The sequence below is a fragment of the Macrotis lagotis genome, chromosome 7 (assembly GCF_037893015.1).
Source record: "Macrotis lagotis isolate mMagLag1 chromosome 7, bilby.v1.9.chrom.fasta, whole genome shotgun sequence".
Taxonomy (NCBI): domain Eukaryota; kingdom Metazoa; phylum Chordata; class Mammalia; order Peramelemorphia; family Peramelidae; genus Macrotis; species Macrotis lagotis.
The window spans coordinates 21,512,205-21,532,246 of record NC_133664.1 but is presented as its reverse complement, the minus strand read 5'-3'; the positions used below and the strand labels follow the sequence as shown (position 1 = coordinate 21,532,246).

Genomic DNA, 20,042 nt, shown 5'->3' with positions numbered 1-20,042 from the left:
GGCCGGGCCCAGCTGTGGGGGGGGGGTCGGGTCTGGAGAATTGGCATCTAAAAGGAGCCCTTTCTCGTCACATGACCTGTGCCCACAGCCCCGAGGCTCCCACCGGCCGCCGCCGCAGCAGCAGGAAGAATCGCCGGCCGGAATAACCTATACTTGTGATCACATTTCTAGTCTCTAGCCCTTTACATACTTTATCTCATTGATTGGTGGTATAATTAGTATGAGTAAGATCAGCCTCCACCTTAGCCACAGAAAGAGGCGGCTCTTGAAACCCATCTAGGGTTTTGATGACCTTGCTTGAAGACCTCTACCAAAAGAAAAAAATTCCACTCCTTCCTGGTTTAAGGCATTTCCAAAAAAAGCCCATTCCACTTCAGATTGTGCTAATGCTGGGAGAGTTTTTGGTTATAACAAGTTTAAATTTGTCTCTGAAACAGTTGTCTTGTGTTCCTACTTTTATCTTATGGGTCCAAGAAGAACACATTCAATCCCTCCCCATGAGATAGTCCTTCAAATACTTAAAGACAAATGTCATGCTCCCCTATAGATCTTTTTTTCAACTGATAGTACAATTTGATAGGTTGTGAAGAAGTTTAAATTCCAGCTCAAAGAGTATCCTGTAGTCAATGGTGAAAAACTGAAGGCTTTTGATCAGGAAAGTGAGACCATTAGAAGCAGGCATTGAAAAAATTATTTTCTAAGATGTATAGAAGGATTAGAGTCAAGAATGATCTGCCTTCCATGGGCATGACATATGATTTGTCATTAATAACTCTTCCTTCAAGCAATATTCAACATTCATCCTGTTATTAAATGTGCTTTCTAAGTCCTCTTCAGTCTCTTACAAGTGATGGAGCTTAATCCAACTGGTAGTACCAGAATGCAACAAAGCCAACCCTACGACTCAGCAGGATTTAGACACATATTGTGTATAATATCATTAAAACTTTTGTAATTCTTACCCCACAGACACAAAATAAATTCTTGTCACTTAATATCACTTTTATCAAATGTCTCTTAGCTACATCGTTTCCTATTTATTGGACCTGTAGTTCAGTGGAACAGATCTGTAGCTCCTCTGGTTTCTTAATTCAAAAAAAGACTTTGGGCAACTCATTTCACCCTGACAGCCTCGGATCCAGGGCCATCTCTAGTCATTCTGATTCCTATCTGGCCATTGGACCCAGATGACTCGAGGAGAAAGTGAGGCTGATGACCTAGCACAGCCCCCCCCCTCAAATCCAACTCATGTGCTTGTCATGGCATCACCTTCCTGATCTCATGATCCTCTTTAAGAATGAAGGACACACATTATCATTATTATTAATTCAGATGAGAGCAGGGTCACAAGACCCTAAGATTATAGTTTTAGAGTTGTGAGAGGCCAGAGTCCCCCATCCTCATCTTACAGAAGGCAAGAGCTGCAGGGATATGCCCAACATCACATGATTGATAAAGGAAGAATTTTAACTTAGATCTTTCAACTTTAAAGCCAGTACTCTTTTTGCTCCATACTTCTACCTACTGATTCCAGCCATATTTGATTCCAGGTGCATGGAATGGACATTCCTACCTTCTCTGTTCATTTCCATGGATCTCAATGAGCCTTGTCTGGAATGGTCTTCCTCCTCACCTGTCAGAATTCTTGCCTTCCTTTGAGGTTCAGCCCCAATGCCAGTCTCTCTTCAGCACTTTAGCTGCCATTGCTTTCTTCCTCTTCCTCTTCAAATTTTCTTAGAGAATTTACCTTCCTTTTCCACCATACTCTATCCTGTATTTTACTTATCTATGTTCATGGCATAGTAATAGAATGTAGACTTTTTGAGGGCAGGGACCATTTCATTTTTGTCTTTATAACCTCCACAGTGACTGGAACATGGTAAGAAATTCTCAAATGAACCAATAGATTATAAGTTCATTGAGGACAGGAACTTTAGTTTTCATCTTCTTTCTACATTTAACATTTTTTTAATCTTTTTTCTACATTGAAGGTAGTTAAATGCTTTGTTAAAATGACATAAATTTGAGAAGGTATGGAAAGGAGAACAGACCATAAGCCTCAGACATACCAATCAGAGAGTGAGATTTACAGTACCATTAAAGTGAGGTATATTCCAGGAAATACCTACAAGAACAGACTAAGGAGGCAAAAACTAGCTAAGCTCAATCATGATGCATTGTTTCCCAAGATTGCTCTAAGCTTTCATTGCACTCCCTCTACTGAAAGTCCTTTGCTTCACGAAGCAAGTCCAGGCAGCTTTCTTGTTTTCCTAGGAAGCCAAAATCTATCTGTCAGCATCTAATCCTACATGTCTATCCTAAATTCTTAATTTTGTATCTCTCCCCCCACCCAATTTACATGGCCATTCATTAACTTGAAAAATAGAGCAATTCAATCCCACAAGACAGTTGCTTTCTCATAAAGATAGCTGTAGATGAAACTCATCTCAGGTCTTCCTCATGAGTGGAATTTTCTATTTGGGGTTAATAGGATGACTAATGAGACCAAAAGGGACACAAGTGATTTTCTACATATCCAGAGAATATTCCTTTTCTCAGGAACCATTCAATAGGAGTGGTCTCAGGAATGCTGACCAGGGGTCAGAAGCTGCTCTGTGATTCTAGATGTATTTTCTAGGGGTTTTTTTTTTTTAGGTTTTTGCAAGGCAATGGGGTTAAGTGACTTGCCCAAGGCCACACAGCTAGGTAATTATTAAGTGTCTGAGTCCAAATTTGAACTCAGGTCCTCCTGACTCCAAGGCCAGTGCTCTATCCACTGCGCCATCTATTTTTAAAAATCATAGTAAACACATCTTGTACTTAACAATCCCATGTCCTATGCTTGGTATCTATTTTGCATAAGCTTTACTCTAACTTATCTGTGTAAGTGACCTCTCTTCCTAGTAGAATGCAAATTCCATGAGGTGAGGGACTTTGTTTTTTTCCTTTTATTCCTAGTGTCCTTTTTATTCCTAGTGTCTAAAACATAGGAGGAATTTAAACTGAATTGAAATTTGATGTATATATTGGAATATGTATAAATTCTAATACCTTCTTTTAGGATCTCCTCTATGCATCTATAAAAAGAAAAGAGATTATTTTCTTTTTGAGAAGGATTACACTGTTGGACCCTGCTGAAGACTACAGGAATGAATTGATCCTATTCAACTCAACAAATACCAAATACTAGGGTCTGGGGTTACAAAGACAAAAATAAAATTGTCCCTGCCCTCAAGGAACTTATATTCTCTGGGGGAAATATCACACATACATAAATAAGCAAATATAAAGTTTTAAAAAAAGAATCAAATATGAAGGTTCCACTGTGAAAGATGTTTCTAGCAAGGATGCTAAGTTCTGGTGATACAAAGGCAAACATAAAAGTCTCTAATTTCAAGAATCTTACATTTTACTTAGGAATCTCTCAGGGTTCAATTGCTGATTTTTAACGTGACTGTTAAAGTTTTTTTAGAAGGAAAACAAAGGATCTATATTGCCTAAAAATACAGCCCTGGTAAGGGCATGTCTCATACTGAGAGATGAGGTCAACGCTATCATGTAAACAAGTCATTATTAGATAACAAGACAGACACAAGAATAGACACCATAGAAGACTGCCAACATCTGAAATCTAATAAATTCAGTGATGAAAAGAAATATCAGTATGACTTTATGTGGCACCTCAGCACAGGTTAAAAAACACAATTCTCTCTTTTCTTTTCTTCTATGATCCACTTCTCATGTCAGTTATACTTCCAAACTTTTGGAATTTATTGGACCCAAAGTTGGCACTATTGGTCTTTCTCTGAGAATGCTGAAAAGGATTGCTGATGCCTTCAAAACAAACCATCAGAATTCTTTCATGAAAAAAGAGATTCTAACAATGAAATAAAATCATTGAAAATAAAATAAAAGATTCCTGGGAACATGGAACCAGGAGGGTGGTCAGGAGAAAATGTCATATAGTGAAAGGCACAGAAGACTTCTATGTCTGAGGGTTAGCTTTTCTCCAGAATCAGTAAGATCTGGGTTCAAATTTAGTTTCTGATACACATTGTCTATGTAGTCCTTGGTTAGTCAATTTACTTCCCTAAGGCTAATTTACAGAACAATTGCCATTATGCATTGGCAGAAAGTGCCATGACATCTCTGGTCCTGAGAAAAAATGGACTTAATAATAGAGGCAGTTGCCTCATTGGGTCACGATGAGGGAAGAGTTGTTTTATTTTAATATTGTACTATATTAATGTGAGTTGATATTATTATTATCTGTATGACCTTAGGCATGTCTCTTGCCCTTAGTTAAAATGAGATAGTTGACTAAACAAGTGGTGTCAAACAAATAGAAATAGAAGCCATTAATCTGTAAGTAAGGGTGCTGCCAAGGCCACATGTTGACTTAGTTTTAAAATGGACTGCTGTATTTTTAAATTTGTTTTGTAAATATTTTTCAATTCCATTTTAATCTGGCTCAGGTTGCCCTCAGGACTATTATGATCATATTTATCAGTTCTGGACCTCTGAGTTCTCTTCTACTCTAAATCTTATGAGAACTTTTTCCATCTTTTATAGTCATTTGGGGGAACCAAACCTGGAAAGGTGTTTGAAGTCAACTGTGGTTGACTGTAAATGATAATCTGAATTTAATGGGCTACCAATGCCATTGGATATCTTCTAACTCAGTGGAAGACCCTGTTTGGGACTGCCAATAGAAGCCTATGAAAACCTGCTTCTCTCAGGCTGCTGGTTTTAGACCATCCACCACCACCACCACCACCAAGAAGGGCATTTAAATCCAGGGAAAGAACAGATAATCTTTTCCTGAAGTGGATCAATTTTCCCATAAGCCACTGTTCTGTGCTTACAATCCTGTCTGGGCTGCCCTCCAGGATACTGCTCCACCCAATATGCTTCACTCAAAGTTCACAAATTCTGTTTCCTCTAGTCCACGGTAAGTCCTTGGGCATTACCACCTTCCTTGTCCTTTCCATTTGAACTAAGACATCTAGTTTTAATCTCCTTAACTGTTTTCCTTTACCCAGAGATTGGAAGCCACTTTGTGGCATTATCCAAGCACTGCCATTTCTTCTCCCCATTCCCTCCCCTCCACCCTTACTCCACCCCCACCCCCAATCTATCTACTTAGGCATTTTGCCCTTGAAAGGCACAGTGGATAGAACACTAAGCTTGGAGTCAGAAGGACATGTTTCTTCAAACTCCTCCTACTATTTTTATGACTCTAGACAAGTCACTTTACTTTTTTGGACACTTCATTTTCTCATCTTTTAAATAAGGATTAAATATGACCTCTCCTTAGAGTTATTAATCAATGTGATGACATAGATTCTTCTCTATCCTCAGGACTAAGAGTGCTCACATACATGTTGACCTCTAAGCTGTGATCCCTTAAAAATGTTGACAACAAACATGGGGATAAAGGAGGGATGTATCAGATGTACAACAAAGGAGGGATGTACAACTAGGGATATACCAGAGCCAAATATCTCACCCCTGTATGGCAGAAATGGACACTTTTATTCATTTCTTCTTTCTAAACTTCATTGAATTGGATTTAAGTGAGGGAGGGCTGTGCAGTCACCAGCCTCACTTTCTCCTCAAGCATCACCTCCCTGGTGTCATGACCCTCACTTTATTTTTATTTATTTATTTATTTAAACATTGCTACAATAGTTTTATATATTTTTTCTCCATAGTTGCTATTGCAAACTGTATTTTCCTCCATTCTATTCCTCCTCACTCCCATTAATTCTATTCTTTCTCTCCTTTCACTTTGTCCCTCCTCAAAAGCATATTGGGGCAGCTAGGTGGCACAGTGGATAAAGCACAGGCCCTGGAGTCAGGAGTACCTGGGTTCAAATCCGTTCTCAGACACTTAATAATTACCTAGCTGTGTGGCCTTGGCCAAGCCACTTAACCCCATTTGCCTTGCAAAAACCTAAAAAAAAAAAAAGTATATTGGATCTGACTAGTTCTTCCCTCTCTTCTAACACCTACAGCCCCTCTCCTCCCCTGACCCCTTTCTCCCATCCCTTTTCTTTCCTTTTTCCTCTAAGGAAGATAGATTTCTAAACCCTATTGAGTGTATATGTTGTTTCCTCTCTGAATCTTTTTTTTTTTTTTTAGGTTTTGCAAGGCACATGGAGTTAAGTGGCTTGCCCAAGGCCACACAGCTAGGTAATTATTAAGTGTCTGAGAACGGATTTGAACTCAGGTACTCCTGACTCCAGGGCCTGTGCTTTATCCACTGTGCCACGTAGCTGCCCCTAAAATGGTTTTTAACATGTTATTTTCTTCATTATTTTTTGTATCTCCTTCACTAAGCTGTTGACTTGATTTTCATGATTTTCCTGCATTGCTGTCATTTCTCTTCTCAATTTTTTTCTCTACTTCCCTTACTTCATTTTCAAAATTTTTTTTGAACTTTTCCATAGCCTGAGTCCAATTCCTATTTTTCTTGGAGGCTTTGGATACAGAAGCTTTGACTTTGTCATCTTCTGAGTGTGTGTTTTGATCCTTCATGGGACCAAAGCAATTTTCTCTGGTCAAATTCTTTTTCTTCTGTTGTTTCCTAGTTTCCCCAGTCTATGACCTGGTTTTTGGTTTTGTTTTTTTTTTTTAGGTTTTTGCAAGGCAAATGGGGTTAAGTGGTTTGCCCAAGGCCACACAGCTAGGTAATTAGTAAGTGTCCGAGACCAGATTTGAACCCAGGTACTCCTAACTCCAAGGCCGGTGCTTTATCCACTATGCCACCTAGACGCCCCTATGACCTGGTTTTAACATACTTCCCAAGCTTTTGAGTGTTTTGGGGACATTCACCCAATGACCTCAATTCCTTCGAAGTTTTAATAGAGGTTCTGACTGCTCTTCGGCCTGTGTTCTGGTATGTGGATGACCACAAGCATTCCCTTCTGCTCTGGAGCTGTGAGGAGGGTCCTTGTTCTGCTGTAGCAGTAGGGGGCCCCAGACTGCCACCTGGATCTGAGTATGGGCAAGGCAACAAAGCCCTGCCCCAGAGATAGGGGAGAGACCTCAACAGTCTCCCCTGACCCCCTGACTGTCTGTAGGCTGAGCACTCTGGAAGCAGATGCCCAGTGGCTCTGCAGACCTGATCCAGTTCTGGTTGGGGTTGCACTGAGGGCTGCACTGGTGTGGGAGTGTTCACTCTGGTGAGGCACAGTTTTCTCACTGACCTTCCATGTCCTTGGTGATCCCTGGAAACTGCTTCCACTGCCATGGAAATAGGCACCTTCAGGGACCCCTCAAGTTATATTCCTGAAAGGTAGGAGCTCTTTTCCTTGGGGATGATATGGCTGCAGCCCTGCGCTGTCCTACCTTGATGGAATAAACCCTGCTGGCAGATCTTCCAAGTTGCCTTGGGTCAGCAAGTTGTTTCACTCGGTCTTCCTGTGGGTTATGCCCACTCTAGAATTAAGTTAGAGTCCTAATTTTAAGCCATTTGAAGTGTTCTAGAGAACTTTGGGGAATTCCTGCCTCCACATAGCCATCTTGGCTCTGTCCTCCCCTACCCCCTTCCATGGTCCTCTTTGAGAACAAAGGACAAACAAGAATCTTCAGTACTGGTGTGCTCAGGTCACACCAACCCAACCTTGATAAGACTTATAGTGTTCTCTGTGACAGAGGGGGAAATGGAAAATGGGGAAGACTCCTGAAGCTTGCTCTAAGAGCTCAGCTACGGCAACCCAAGCTTTTCTCCTTTCTTCCCTGGTGTTATGTGTGGCTCTGACTGCTTTGTCTCCATGAAGGGTATTCAGGAAGATTGAGTTGATGTGCTTCCCTGGGAGTTTTTTTATGATCCATGGCTGGCCATGTCCCGTGTGATCAGCATTGTATGACTGACTGCCAGAACACCAAGAACTTCCAGAGTGGGCAGATGAGAGATCTGAGAGCTGAAAGAGAGATTCTACAGATTCCAATTCAAAGTGGTAAGAATGATGTTATTCTGAAACTATCTACAAATGATGAATTTAATCATCATTGCTGACCAACAAGTTGATACCAAGTTGATACCAATTTGAAAGAAGTACATCAGATCACATTGATATTTGAAAATCCCTTTGGGCTCTGAATGTGTAATTCTAGGAATCCATTTATTCATTCAAGAAACATTTAATAAGAACCGGCTATGTGATAAGTGTTGAGGATACAAAGAAAGGCAAAAGACAAACCTTGCTCTTAAGGAATTCTATTTAACAGAGGTAGATAAGGAAAAGGAATAAGCATTTATTGAGTCTTTGTAATAGGGATTGTATAAAGCACTTTTACAAACACTATCTCATCTATAAGTACAATTTTATAAAAACAATACAACATATCGATTAGTCATATAATAATTATTATTATACCCTTCTTAAAAATCAGGAAACTAAAATTCAGAAATATTAAGTGATTGGCCCATGATCCCACAGCAAGTAAGTGTTAGAAATAAAATTTGAACCCAAGTCTTCCTGTTATCCAGCTTTTTATTATTCCAAACTGTTGCTCCATACATTGACCCACATGTGGACTCTATTACTCTAAAACTACTTTTCCTTTGGTTTTGATTATCCTTTCTTTTCCCCTCTGTATATCCAAATTCTACCATCTCCAAAATCCAGTAAGATTCCCCATTCTCCTCCATGATGCCACCTCTGATGACTCCAGTCCATCCTAATCTCTCCCTTCCCTGAGTGCCCAAGGATAATATGGTGCAGGTTGGAGTTTCATGCATCAACTTTACTTCTTCAACTAAAGTGTGAGCTCTTTGAGAGGTCCAGACCACATAAAATGCTTTCTTTGTATCACTTTAAAGTGTCTATCAGTGTGCTTCAACCTTATTTGTAGTTCAATAAATATTTATTGGTTGATTGACTTATCAAATCTTCTCATCAAAGCACCTCTTGGTTCAGCTAACTGGGTTTACAAGATCATAGATTTAATGCTGGAAGAGACCTTAGAAGCTTTCTAATTTGACTGCCTTATTTTATAAATGAAGAATCTAAGTCCCAAATCTTGACCCACCTTGCTCAAGATTACACAGATAATAAGGTAGAATTTGAACCCCTCTGATTCAAATATACTGTTCATTTTTTAAGGGCTTATCATAGACATTACCATCCCATTCTTCTTTTTTGGCAAGGCAATGGGGTTAAGTGGCTTGCCCAAGGCCACACAGCTAGGTAATCATTGTCTGAGGATGGAGTTGAACTCAGGTACTCCTGACTCCAGGGCTGGTGCTCTATCTGCTGCACCACCTAGCTGCCCCCTTTACCATTCCATTCTTATCACCATGTAAACCACCTGCACATATGAAAATGGGTCTTTGTACCTTCCTCCTTCTTTGGAGAGATGGGGGCCTATGGGTATGCAAGGTTACATACATTGTTAGACATGCTCACTCTGTCAGCTAGTTTTGTTTAATTGTGGTTCCTTGTTAAAAGGGAATTCTTACATGAGGATTGTATCAGAAAATGATTGTGATGTAAAACCAAAAGGTATCCATATTTTTTAAATGAGACTTTTTTTATATTTTCTATTTGTATCATTTCTATTCTATGCAAATTTCTGCCCAAATACATTCATAAAATGTATTTCTGAAGATCATGAAAAGTCTAAGCACAAAGTAGACACAGATTCCTACACATGTCCCACCCCCCCTTCCAAAAAAAAACTGAAAAAGAAGACTTTCCATTTTCAGGGAGCTCATTCATTCCATTACCTTGAATTTTTCAAGGAGAGGCTCAAAATTCTTGTTCTCCTAAGAGTTTAAAAGAATGTTTGTTCATGGTTCTTTGTTTCTAATCCAGTATAAAGCAGATTCTCTTCTATTTTGCCCTCAGGGCCAATGTAGCAAACCCCAGGTTGAATTACACCTCTAATTCTTTTCCAAGATGATGCCAGTCGACCTCTTCTCTCCCAACTCTGCAGAGAACTGGTTTGCCAAGTTGTGGTTCTGGTGTCAATAGGAGAAACCATTAGTTCAGTATACAAGATGAAAATGCATCTTTTGTAATTCTATCCAGCCTGCTTGGGAAATTTTCCAAATTTCAAATTTGGGGGGAAGAGTACAAGGATGACTAATTTTCAAGAAAGAGGAGCTACTCTAATTCTGCTTGGCCTCAGAGGGCAAAACCAAGAACAGGGGGTAGAAGCTACAAAGAGGTAGATGTTTGAGGCTTTATGTCAGAAAGGACTTCCTTAAAATGGTGGGGGAGTGGGGGAGTGAGGGAGTGGGATGTCTAGGGAGTTAATAACCACCCTTCAGTGGAAGTCTTTAGGTAAAGGCAACATATCTTGTTGCAGAAAAGATCATTTCCCATGGGGAACACTACAGAGTGTTGGTACTAGAAACATAAACATTTCAGTTAACCCTAGAATGTTGAAGAGTGGCAGTCAGCAACCCTTTGGGAAACTAATGCCTATAAATCAAGCAAAAATTAAAGAAATTTCCGACAGGGGACGCCACATTAGTGACCATCAGAACTAGAACTCAAGCTCCAATCTTGTGTTCTTTCAACCATTACAGAAAGCTTTTCTTTTTCATGAATTAACCCTTCCCCTCTTCTTCCAAGAGAATGTTTAAAACAATTTATGCCCATCACAGGAGTCAGGGCTTAAATATTTCTCATCTAAGACTTAAATTTCATACTATAGCAAAAGGTAATTTTTCCTTTTATGTTTTATAATCAAAACAATTTAGCACAACATTAATTCTTTAGTGGGTATATCTTAAGTGACCCTAAAGAGAGGTATCACTCACTGAAAATCTTTGTGCCTTGTTCTTTTCATTTCACTGCTTTTCTCTACTACCTACTTGCCTCTACTACCTCTTCATCTTAGTTGATATACAACACAGAGCCAAAATACTTAATTTAGTATTTGACATGTTTATTTTACAATGCTTTAAGTCTCATGGTCTTCATTTAAATGCTAAATAAGTGTAATATTTTATATTTATGTTTTTAAACTAAATCACTTTACTTTTATTTATGATGCTCTTGACTGGTTTTCAGAGAATTAATGGTGGAAACAAAAATTAAAAGTTTTTTTTAATTCCAAACTCCAATTTCCTCATTGACAGCTAAAAAAAAAACCACTGGGAAAATTGTAATTATAGCGAAATGCATTTTAATACATCCTATTGATCCAAGACAACTATCTGCCCTACACAGCACAAATAAACAATAACACTTCATATAGAAGACATAATTCCAAAAATCAATTTATTACTTTATTTGTCCAGCCAAACAACTAGTTTAATTGGAAAATGAATTGAAAACCTCCATTAAAATGTAAAAGCATGAAAGTCCTCAATTGGATAGAACATTTAGCTGTTTTGTTGATTTGCCTATAAATTTTAAAATATGTAATTTTGCATAGCCATTTTTATAACTATTGTCAAAAACAGAATAAAAGTGAGGGGGTTTGATTGTATGCTTAGATCTATGCATCAATGCAAAAACAACTAGACTGGAAACTTCATCCAGAGTTGCAAACCAGCATCTCATCATAAAGAACTGCCTGGAGCTCTGAGAAGTTGAATGACTTACCCAAGGTCACTGAGTCAGTATGTTTCATAGATGGATCAAATATGTGCTAGAGGTGCAAAAAATGAGTTTGTTCTATGTTCCCTTCTATCAAGTTATTTTTTTTTTTTTTGCAAGGCAATGGGTTTAGGTGGTTTGCCCAAGGCCACACAGCTAGGTAATTATTAAGTGTCTGAGGCTGGATTTGAACTCAGGTACTCCTGACTCCAGGGCTGGTGCTCTATTCACTGCATCACCTAGCTGCCCCTATATGTTCCTTTCTAGATCTGAAATTCTACTATTTGTGGGCTTTTCCTTCCTTCCTTTTCCCTTCCTTTCTCCATTCTTACTTTCTTTTCTTTCTTTCATTCCTTTTCTATTTTTCTTTTTCCCTTTCTCTTACTCTTCCCTATCTGTCCATCTGCCTGCCTGTCTCTCTCTCTCTCTTTTGAATTTTGACCCTCAGCTCTACATCCTGCTCCCCACATCTGGACTTTCAGCTCCATGGCCCAGGTCCAGATAATTGACCTTGGTTCTTTTGCATGATGTATCAAGACCCTACCTAAGCAGAAGCTTTCCAAACTTGGCATTGATTCCTCCTTCAAACAAGGAAACCTTTTTCCCAATGCAACACAAACCACCCAACTTCAGTCTACAGCCCTGGTCCCACCCATAGTTCAGGAGCCAGCAAAAACAAAAACCAAAAACCAAAAAACACACCAAAAAATAAACCACAAGGGAAGAGGAAAGAAGACAAACAGGGGATAGCAATTCCTTCAAGACCATGGAGGTGTGCATTGCTTTTAGGATGAAATATAGACCATATCTTGACTAGTTATGCATGGCTTCGGTTTGAAAAAGGTGATCAAATGAACTGAAGACAGTTATGAGAAGATCACTTGAAGGAAATGGAGATAGAGAAGGAAAGAACTAGGGTCAAGAAACACATGTAATTGCTGTCTTCAAAGCAGTCTGTTAAGTATTTGCAAACTTCAAATATGAAGGGATGTCATGGGAAGGAGAGATTAAGCATGTGCTGCTATTAACCCCAGAAAGAACAGAAACAGTAGTGAAAGATGCAGAGCATAGACTCCTATTGTATTAAATGGAGTCCATTTCATTATCTGGGTTTTGTTTCCTCTATCCCATCCCTTACTGTGTGGTTCTTGTCCATGTACTCCCATGGACCCTCCTTGGAGGATCTACCCAATATGCAGGAAGGCTTCCTTTCTCTAGTTCTGGTTTTCTTCCGTGGGTTCTGGTCCTCCCTCACTCTTACTTCAGTTGGGCCATCACAAGTCACCTTGACTTTTGTCTTGCCACTGGAGTCCATTGATTCTGGAGGACAGAATGAGGCTGATGACTTTGTACTGCTCTACTGCACTTAAATACAATTCACCTGCAAGTCCAGACATTGCCCTCATGACGTCATTGGTCCTCTTTGAGAACGAAGGATCAAAAAACAACAGCAACGACAGTTCTTATTTCCTGCCCTGACCACCTTCTTTTACATTATAAATCAACTTACTATATGGGATTTTCCTTTTTAATTGGTACCTTTGTTTTTACATTCACTTACATTTCACTAAGAATTATCCCTTATAATAAAGAATCAAAAATGTAATGGTGGAGGGGAAGGCATTTCAGCAAAATTAATAAACATATAAAAAATTCTGAAATTATACATAATCTTCCATATTCATAGAATTTTCCTTTCAACTTCTTTGGGGAAAATCTAGGTCATTAAAATTTCAAAGCTTGCACTGGATCATAGATTGAGTTTGGAAGGAACCTTAGAAGTTATAAAGTCATTTAGAGGAGGAAACTAAGGCAAACAGGGGTTAAGTAATTTGCCTAGGATCATATAGTTAGTACCATATAGTAGTCCATGTATAAGATTCAACTTAACTTTGGGGCTCAAAATTTGAAAAAAAGTTTTACATAAAGTTATTAAACTCATTTTATTCATCCTAAAAATCCACACACTGTCAAAACTCCTATCCATGAGCTTGTCCTCATCTGTGTTTGATGATGAATCACTGTCTTAGGAGAGGCTCTGCCTGCTCTCCGTGCTCTGGTCTGAGGTTGACCACAAGCATTTCCTGGGCAAGTCTGGTGAATGGATTCATGCTCAGTCCATTCCATTTCATGAACCTGAAGCATGCATTGTGTCCTTGGAAAACAGACACTTCTTTTTTCATCAGCCATTCTTTTGGCCTCCTCCTGAACCATCTTTGTGGACACAAGAATTCCAATGGCCCTTTGCTCTTCTATCCATCTCTTCAATTTCCTCTCTAGATCAGGTCATTTAGTTGCCTTGCCTCTCATGGCCTTCTTCTTCTGAGGCATTTTCAGTAGGTTTTCTTCTTCCTAAAGCCGGTCTTGGATTGTTTTCTCAGTTGGAGGAAGACCAGACTGATGTTCAGCAGCATGATTTCCATTTCCTTTGGCCAACTGGATCACTTTGAACTTGAATTCAGCACTGGATGAAAATCTTTTCTGAGCTATTTCTGGGTAGAATGTGGCAAAACAGAACCCAATATACCAGAAACATGCAAAACAATAAGCGCAAATACAAGTGAGAAAAAGCAGGAAATGCAGGTAAAAAAATCTGCAACCACTGTATAAAGACACTCCCAGCTTTTAGATGCCATATTTTTCAAAAAAGGATGCATCTTATACAGGTTTGAGGTGGATTTGTACTCAGGTCTTTCTGATGCAAAGTCCACCTTTCTATCCAGTATGCCAAGTAGGATGTATTTTATGAGATGCCTGGGAATTCAATTTAGTTCAGGTTTGATGTCTTCATTCTTTCAATATAAACTATTATAGCTATTGTATAGCTATTTTCCTGGTTCTGCTCATTTTATTTTTCATCAGTTCATAGGTCTTTTCATGTTTCTCTGTATTCATAATATTGATTTTTTTTCAGCATGGTAACATCCTATTACCCTAATGTACCATGACTAAATTAACCATTCCCAATTCAATGCCATCTGCTTTGCTGTATGGGACCTTTAAGGTCACATCTCCAAATTCAACTCAAGCTCCCCCTTCTAAACAAAGTCCTCCTTGACCCCTCATCCCTTGCCTCAGTTTAGCTGCTAGTGTCCTTCTCTAACTACCTTGAATCATGTAGGCACATTTTTTCCTTTCTGTTAAAATGGAAGCTCCATGAAGATATGTTTCATTTTTGTCTTTGTATCCCCAACATTTAGCAGAAAAAGAATTTAATATAGGTTTGCTGATTGATTGATTGGCTGGTTCCTCCACATAGGTCATAAATGAAAATATCTTCAGCCCATTCACACCCCCTTTATGGTTGTCTGCTGTCCTCTGGATCGCCTCCTATTCTGATTTGTGGTGTTCTAGGATTCACAGTCATTCCACCTTACTAAGAGGCTTCTAGTACTGAAAAGGGAAGTAGCTTGGAAGTCTTTCAAAGCTGTGAGCAGTTTCCTGAAGGTGGTGCAGTTCATTTTCTTCCTCCTCTTTAGATGGACCCAGATTGCTGTTTCCCACTGGAATGGAGTATTGAATAGAGTGCTATCCATCTGCCTGCCTGTCTCTCTCTTGAATTTTGACCCTCAGCTCTACATCCTGCTCCCCACATCTGAACTTTCAGCTCCCCGGCCGAGGTCTAGGTAATTGACCTTGGGGTTTTTTTTGCATGATGCATCAAGCCTCTTACCTAAGCAGAAGCTTTCCAAATTAGGTTTTCCACTGGATAGAGTACTGACTTGGAATCAGGAAGACTCATCTTCCTGAGTTCAAATCTAGACCTCAGACACAGTAGCTATGTGACCTTGAGCTTGTCATTTAACCTTGTTTGCCTCAGTTTCCTCATCTGTAAAATAAGCTGAAGTAGGAAATGGCAAACGACTCCAGCAAATTTGTCAAGAAAACCCTAAATGAGGTTATGAAGAGTCAGATATGACTGAAAAAATGACTGAACCACAACTTCTTTGACAAAGGGATATTAACTGAGAAGACATAGCAAGAACAAAAGTATAACATCCCTCACCATCACCCCCACCACCACCCTCTCATCTAGGGTATAGTCTGTCCTCAATCACTTTGCTTTCTGGGGCTCAATATAAAGTGGTTGTTGCTAAAGGTCAGAATTTTTTTTATATGTTGATTAGTTTTGCTGAATAGCCTTCCCCCTTTTTGATTCTTTATTATAAGGGCTAACTTGTCCTACCATGTTCATCTCCTTTTGCCTACAGGGCAGTTCATCATTGTAGTCAACACATTTAATTGCCACCATTCATTCATTTCACCAATAGGACTTTCCTTTGTTGCTTGTGGGAGCTTCTGACTACTTCCTCTCCTGTCCCAAAGAAGAGAAAAACCATTCTCTCACATAATCCTCCTTGAAGATGGACTTACACATTTTCTAATATTAACCTCTGATGTTGCAAAAGTACCAACCAAAAATATCCCAATGACTGTGCTATGGACATGCTATTTATTCTGGATCCCTTGCGCAAGTATTTTATTCCCATTTTAACAAAAGGGTCATGAATCATGACTTGACTACAGTAGAAAGTTTTCTGAATAAATCATGTAATATTCAAGATAGAAGGGAATTTTGAAATAGTCTAGATCAAACCTCTTAGTATACTGAAGAGGAAACAGCAGCTCAGAGCTGTGCCTAAGTAACAGAGCTTCCCTCCTTATACCCTGCTCAGTGAGCATTCTATTCTGTTGCAATATCTCCTAGGTCCAATATTTGGGGCAGTTAGGAGTTGCCATATTGAATGGACACCTGGACCTGGAGGCAGGAAAACTCATCTTTTTGAGTCATCAAATCTGACCTCAGATAGAGTGTCCTTCAGCAAGTCACTTCATCCTATTTGCCTCAGTTTCCTCATCTGTAAAATGAACTGGAGAAGAAAATAGCACATATCTCCAGTATCTTTGCTAAGAAGACCCCAAATGGGGTCACGAAGAGTTGGACATGATTGAAATGACTGAACAACTAATATCCGGTTGTTGCTTTTTAATCTTCACTGTAAAGACTGTCATTTAAGGATCAATTTTTATGGATGCCCTATGCTTTAATTCCATAATTATTTCCCAATATATTCTTCCCCACTGGACACTCCTTTGTAATAAAAGTGATTAAGCAAAGCCAATCATTGCAGAGCACATGACTGATAGCATGTGCCACATTTTACACATAGTCTTTTTTATCTCTCTACTAAGAGATAGGAGAAATGATTCATCTTAAAGTTTAATTATTAATTGTGCCTATTCCCATGATCAGGAAGATAGTCTTTTCATGCACTAACCTTCATATGAATACAAGTGATTAAATAAACATACCATGTTGCCAAGTTTGCTTATTAGTACACCTATGCAGAAAAAAATATTGATCCATGAAGAAGGAAGCCAGAAGTTGCTGCTAATATCCCTGGCAAGAGTATCAGTGTCCCCCCACCTCCCATCCCTATCCCTCCCCTGCCCCCAGCCCCTACAAAGATGAGCTTACTGTAGGCTCTAAAAACAGAGCTGGTTTAAGTTTCTGGATTAATGTTCTTAAGCTGACCCTCATACCATGGAATTAACTCTACTGTTGGCAGATTGAATGAGAGAGACTGAAAAGACTTATATTTGGCATAGAAGTATAAGTGGGAAATCTGGTTAACAAGGTGGTTTTTGTTGTATTCACCTGTGCTGCAGAGTCTCACATCAAGGGTCGTACTGAAAGCTATGGGAAGTCTTAAGGCATAGTAAACACTAAATGAGAAGATCACTGTTAGGAGCAATTGATGCTATGGGACAAAGAGAGGAAAAAGCATTTCTATACTACAGGATGTAGATGGGAAGGGGAAAAAGGAGGAAAGAAAGCAACTATCTTGAATTTTGTTGTTTGTTAAGTAGTTTAGGAGTGTCTGATGCTCTCTGAACTTTTTTATGGAGTTTTCTTGGCAAAGACAACAGGATTCCCATTTTACAGCTGAGGAAATTGAGGGAAACAGAGTTTAAGTGATTTGCTCAGGTCACATAATTAGTGTCTAAGGCTGACCTTTCCCCCAATTACATGAAAGATAGTTTTCAATATTCATTTTTTGTAAGATTTTTTTCTCCCTCTCTCCCCACAACAGTGAGCAATCTAATGTAAGTTATACATGTGCAATCATGTTAAACATATTTCCATATTAGTCATGTTGTGAAAAAAGAATCAAACAAAAGGGAACAAACAGTGAGGAAAAAAAGAATAAATTTTTTAAAAGTGAAAATACTATGCTTTGGCCTGAATGCAGACCAGCGCATTATCTTTGATTAATGTATGCTGAGAAGAACTAAGTCTATCATAGCTGATCATCACAGAATATTGCTGTTAGTGTGTACAGTGCTCTCCTGATCTCCTGGTTCTGCTCCCTTCACTTAGCATCAGTTCATGTGTCTTTCCAGATTTTTCCAAAATCCACCTGCTCATGATTTCTTATAGAACAATTCCGGGAATGACCAAACAAATTGTGGTGTGTGATTGAGATGAAATGCTGTTCTGTTATGGGAAATGATGAACAATGCTCTCAGTAAAACACGTACATGAGCAGATGCAATGGAAAATGTACTTTATATGAAGTATCAGCAATATTGCAGGATGATCAGCTGTGAATGACCTACCTTTTCTCAGCAATGCTGTGTCCCAAGAGAACTCTAAAAGACTTATTTTTTTTATTTCTCTTAAAAATTTAATAGTATTTTTTCTAATTGCATGTAAAGGGAATTTTTAACATTTATTTTTTTAAGGTTTTAAATTTATTTTTATTAAAGATATTATTTGAGTTTTACAATTTTCCCCCAATCTTGCTTCCCTCCCCCATCCCCTCTGAAAGACTTATGATAAAGAATGCTATCCCTCCCAAAGACAGAGCTGATGGTGTCTGAATATAGACTGAAGCATAAGGTTTTTTTCTTCACTTTATTTTTCTTGAGGGTTTTTCTTTTTTGTGTGTGGGGGTTATGTTTACTTTTGAAAAATAACTATTATAGTAGACTGTTTTCTTGGTTATGCATTTTTAAACTACACCAAGTAACTTGCTTTCTCAATGAAGAAGAGGGTGGGGAGAGAATTTGGAACTCAAGCTTTTGGAAGTAAGTGTTGAAACTTGTTTTTGCATGTATTGGAGAGGGGGTGGTTAAAAATAAAAAAGGAATAACAGTATTCTATCACATTCATACACCATAGTTTGTTCAGCCATTCCCCAATTGATGGACATCTCAATTTCTAGTTCTTTGGCACCACAAAGAGTTGCTATAAATATTTTTGTATATGTGGATCTTTTTTTCTTTTTTCATGATCTCTTCAGGATACAGACCTAGTAGTGGTATTACTAAACCAAAGGGTAAGCACAGTTTTATTGTCCTTTGGGCATAGTTCCAAATTGCTCTCCAGCAAGGTTGCATCAGTTTTCCTATATCCTTTCCAACATTGATCATTTCCCCAAGACTGGATTTGAACTCAGTTCTCTTGAGATGTACTCGAGGCCCAGAGCTCTATCCACTAAGCCCTCTCACTGCCTGTTCCTAAATTTACAGTTGTTTTTAAGAGTGTTAGGATGGGGGCGGCTAGGTGGTGCAGTGGAATAGAGCATCGGCCCTGGAGTCAGGAGGACCTGAGTTCAAATGGGACCTCAGACACTTAATAATTACCTAGTTGTAGTAAGCTCTGAAGGAGGTAAGTGTAAATAAGCAAAATGAACAAAGATGCACAGATGAGAGCAACTATTAACCAGAAACTGATAGAAACTGGTGAAAGAGAACGACTTAAAGAATTGCTAAGAGCTAAATTAATTGAATGTGGTTGGAAAGATCAATTAAAAGCTCATTGTAAAGATGTGATTAAAGAAAAAGAATTAGAACACGTTACTGTTGATACTTGGTGGCAGAGATAACTCCAAAAGGCAGAGCTCTTGTACCTGACAGTGTGAAGAAGGAGCTTTTACAAAGAATAAGAACTTTCCTTGCTCAGCATGCCAGCCTTTAAGATGGGCTAGAGTATCACGACATATACTTGATTTCTTTTATCCATTAAAAACATGCCATCAGTTTGAAGTGCATTTTCTAAATGAGTCCTTTTGTTTTGTATGATGGATGTTATATGTTTTGGTGATGACCCATGTGTTGTATTGATATTTTTTCTTGAAGATTATTTTAATAATAAAAATAAAATGTAAGTGTTTAAAAATGAAAAAAAATAATTACCTAGTTGTGTGGCCTTGGGCAAGCCACTTAATCCCATTTGCCTTGCAAAAAACCCTAAAAAAAGAGTGTTAGGATGTAGAAAAATAAATAAATAGATAATTTATTAAGTGCTCACAATGTGTTAAGTACTTTTTGCAAATCCTACCATATCTGATCCTTACATTAACCCTGGAAGGTAGGTGCCATTATTATCCCCAATCTACAGATGAAGAAACTGAGGCAAACAGGGTGAAGTGACTTGCCCAGAGTCAAGGAGCTAGTTTAGTGTCTGAGGGCAGA

At 38.7% G+C, this 20,042-nt stretch overlaps 1 pseudogene; it reads left to right on the top strand.

Moving 5' to 3' along the window:
- The first annotated feature begins 19,246 nt into the window (after window positions 1–19,246).
- Window positions 19,247–19,625, top strand: LOC141493635 (transcription and mRNA export factor ENY2-like; annotated as a pseudogene).
- The last annotated feature ends 417 nt before the right edge of the window (window positions 19,626–20,042 follow it).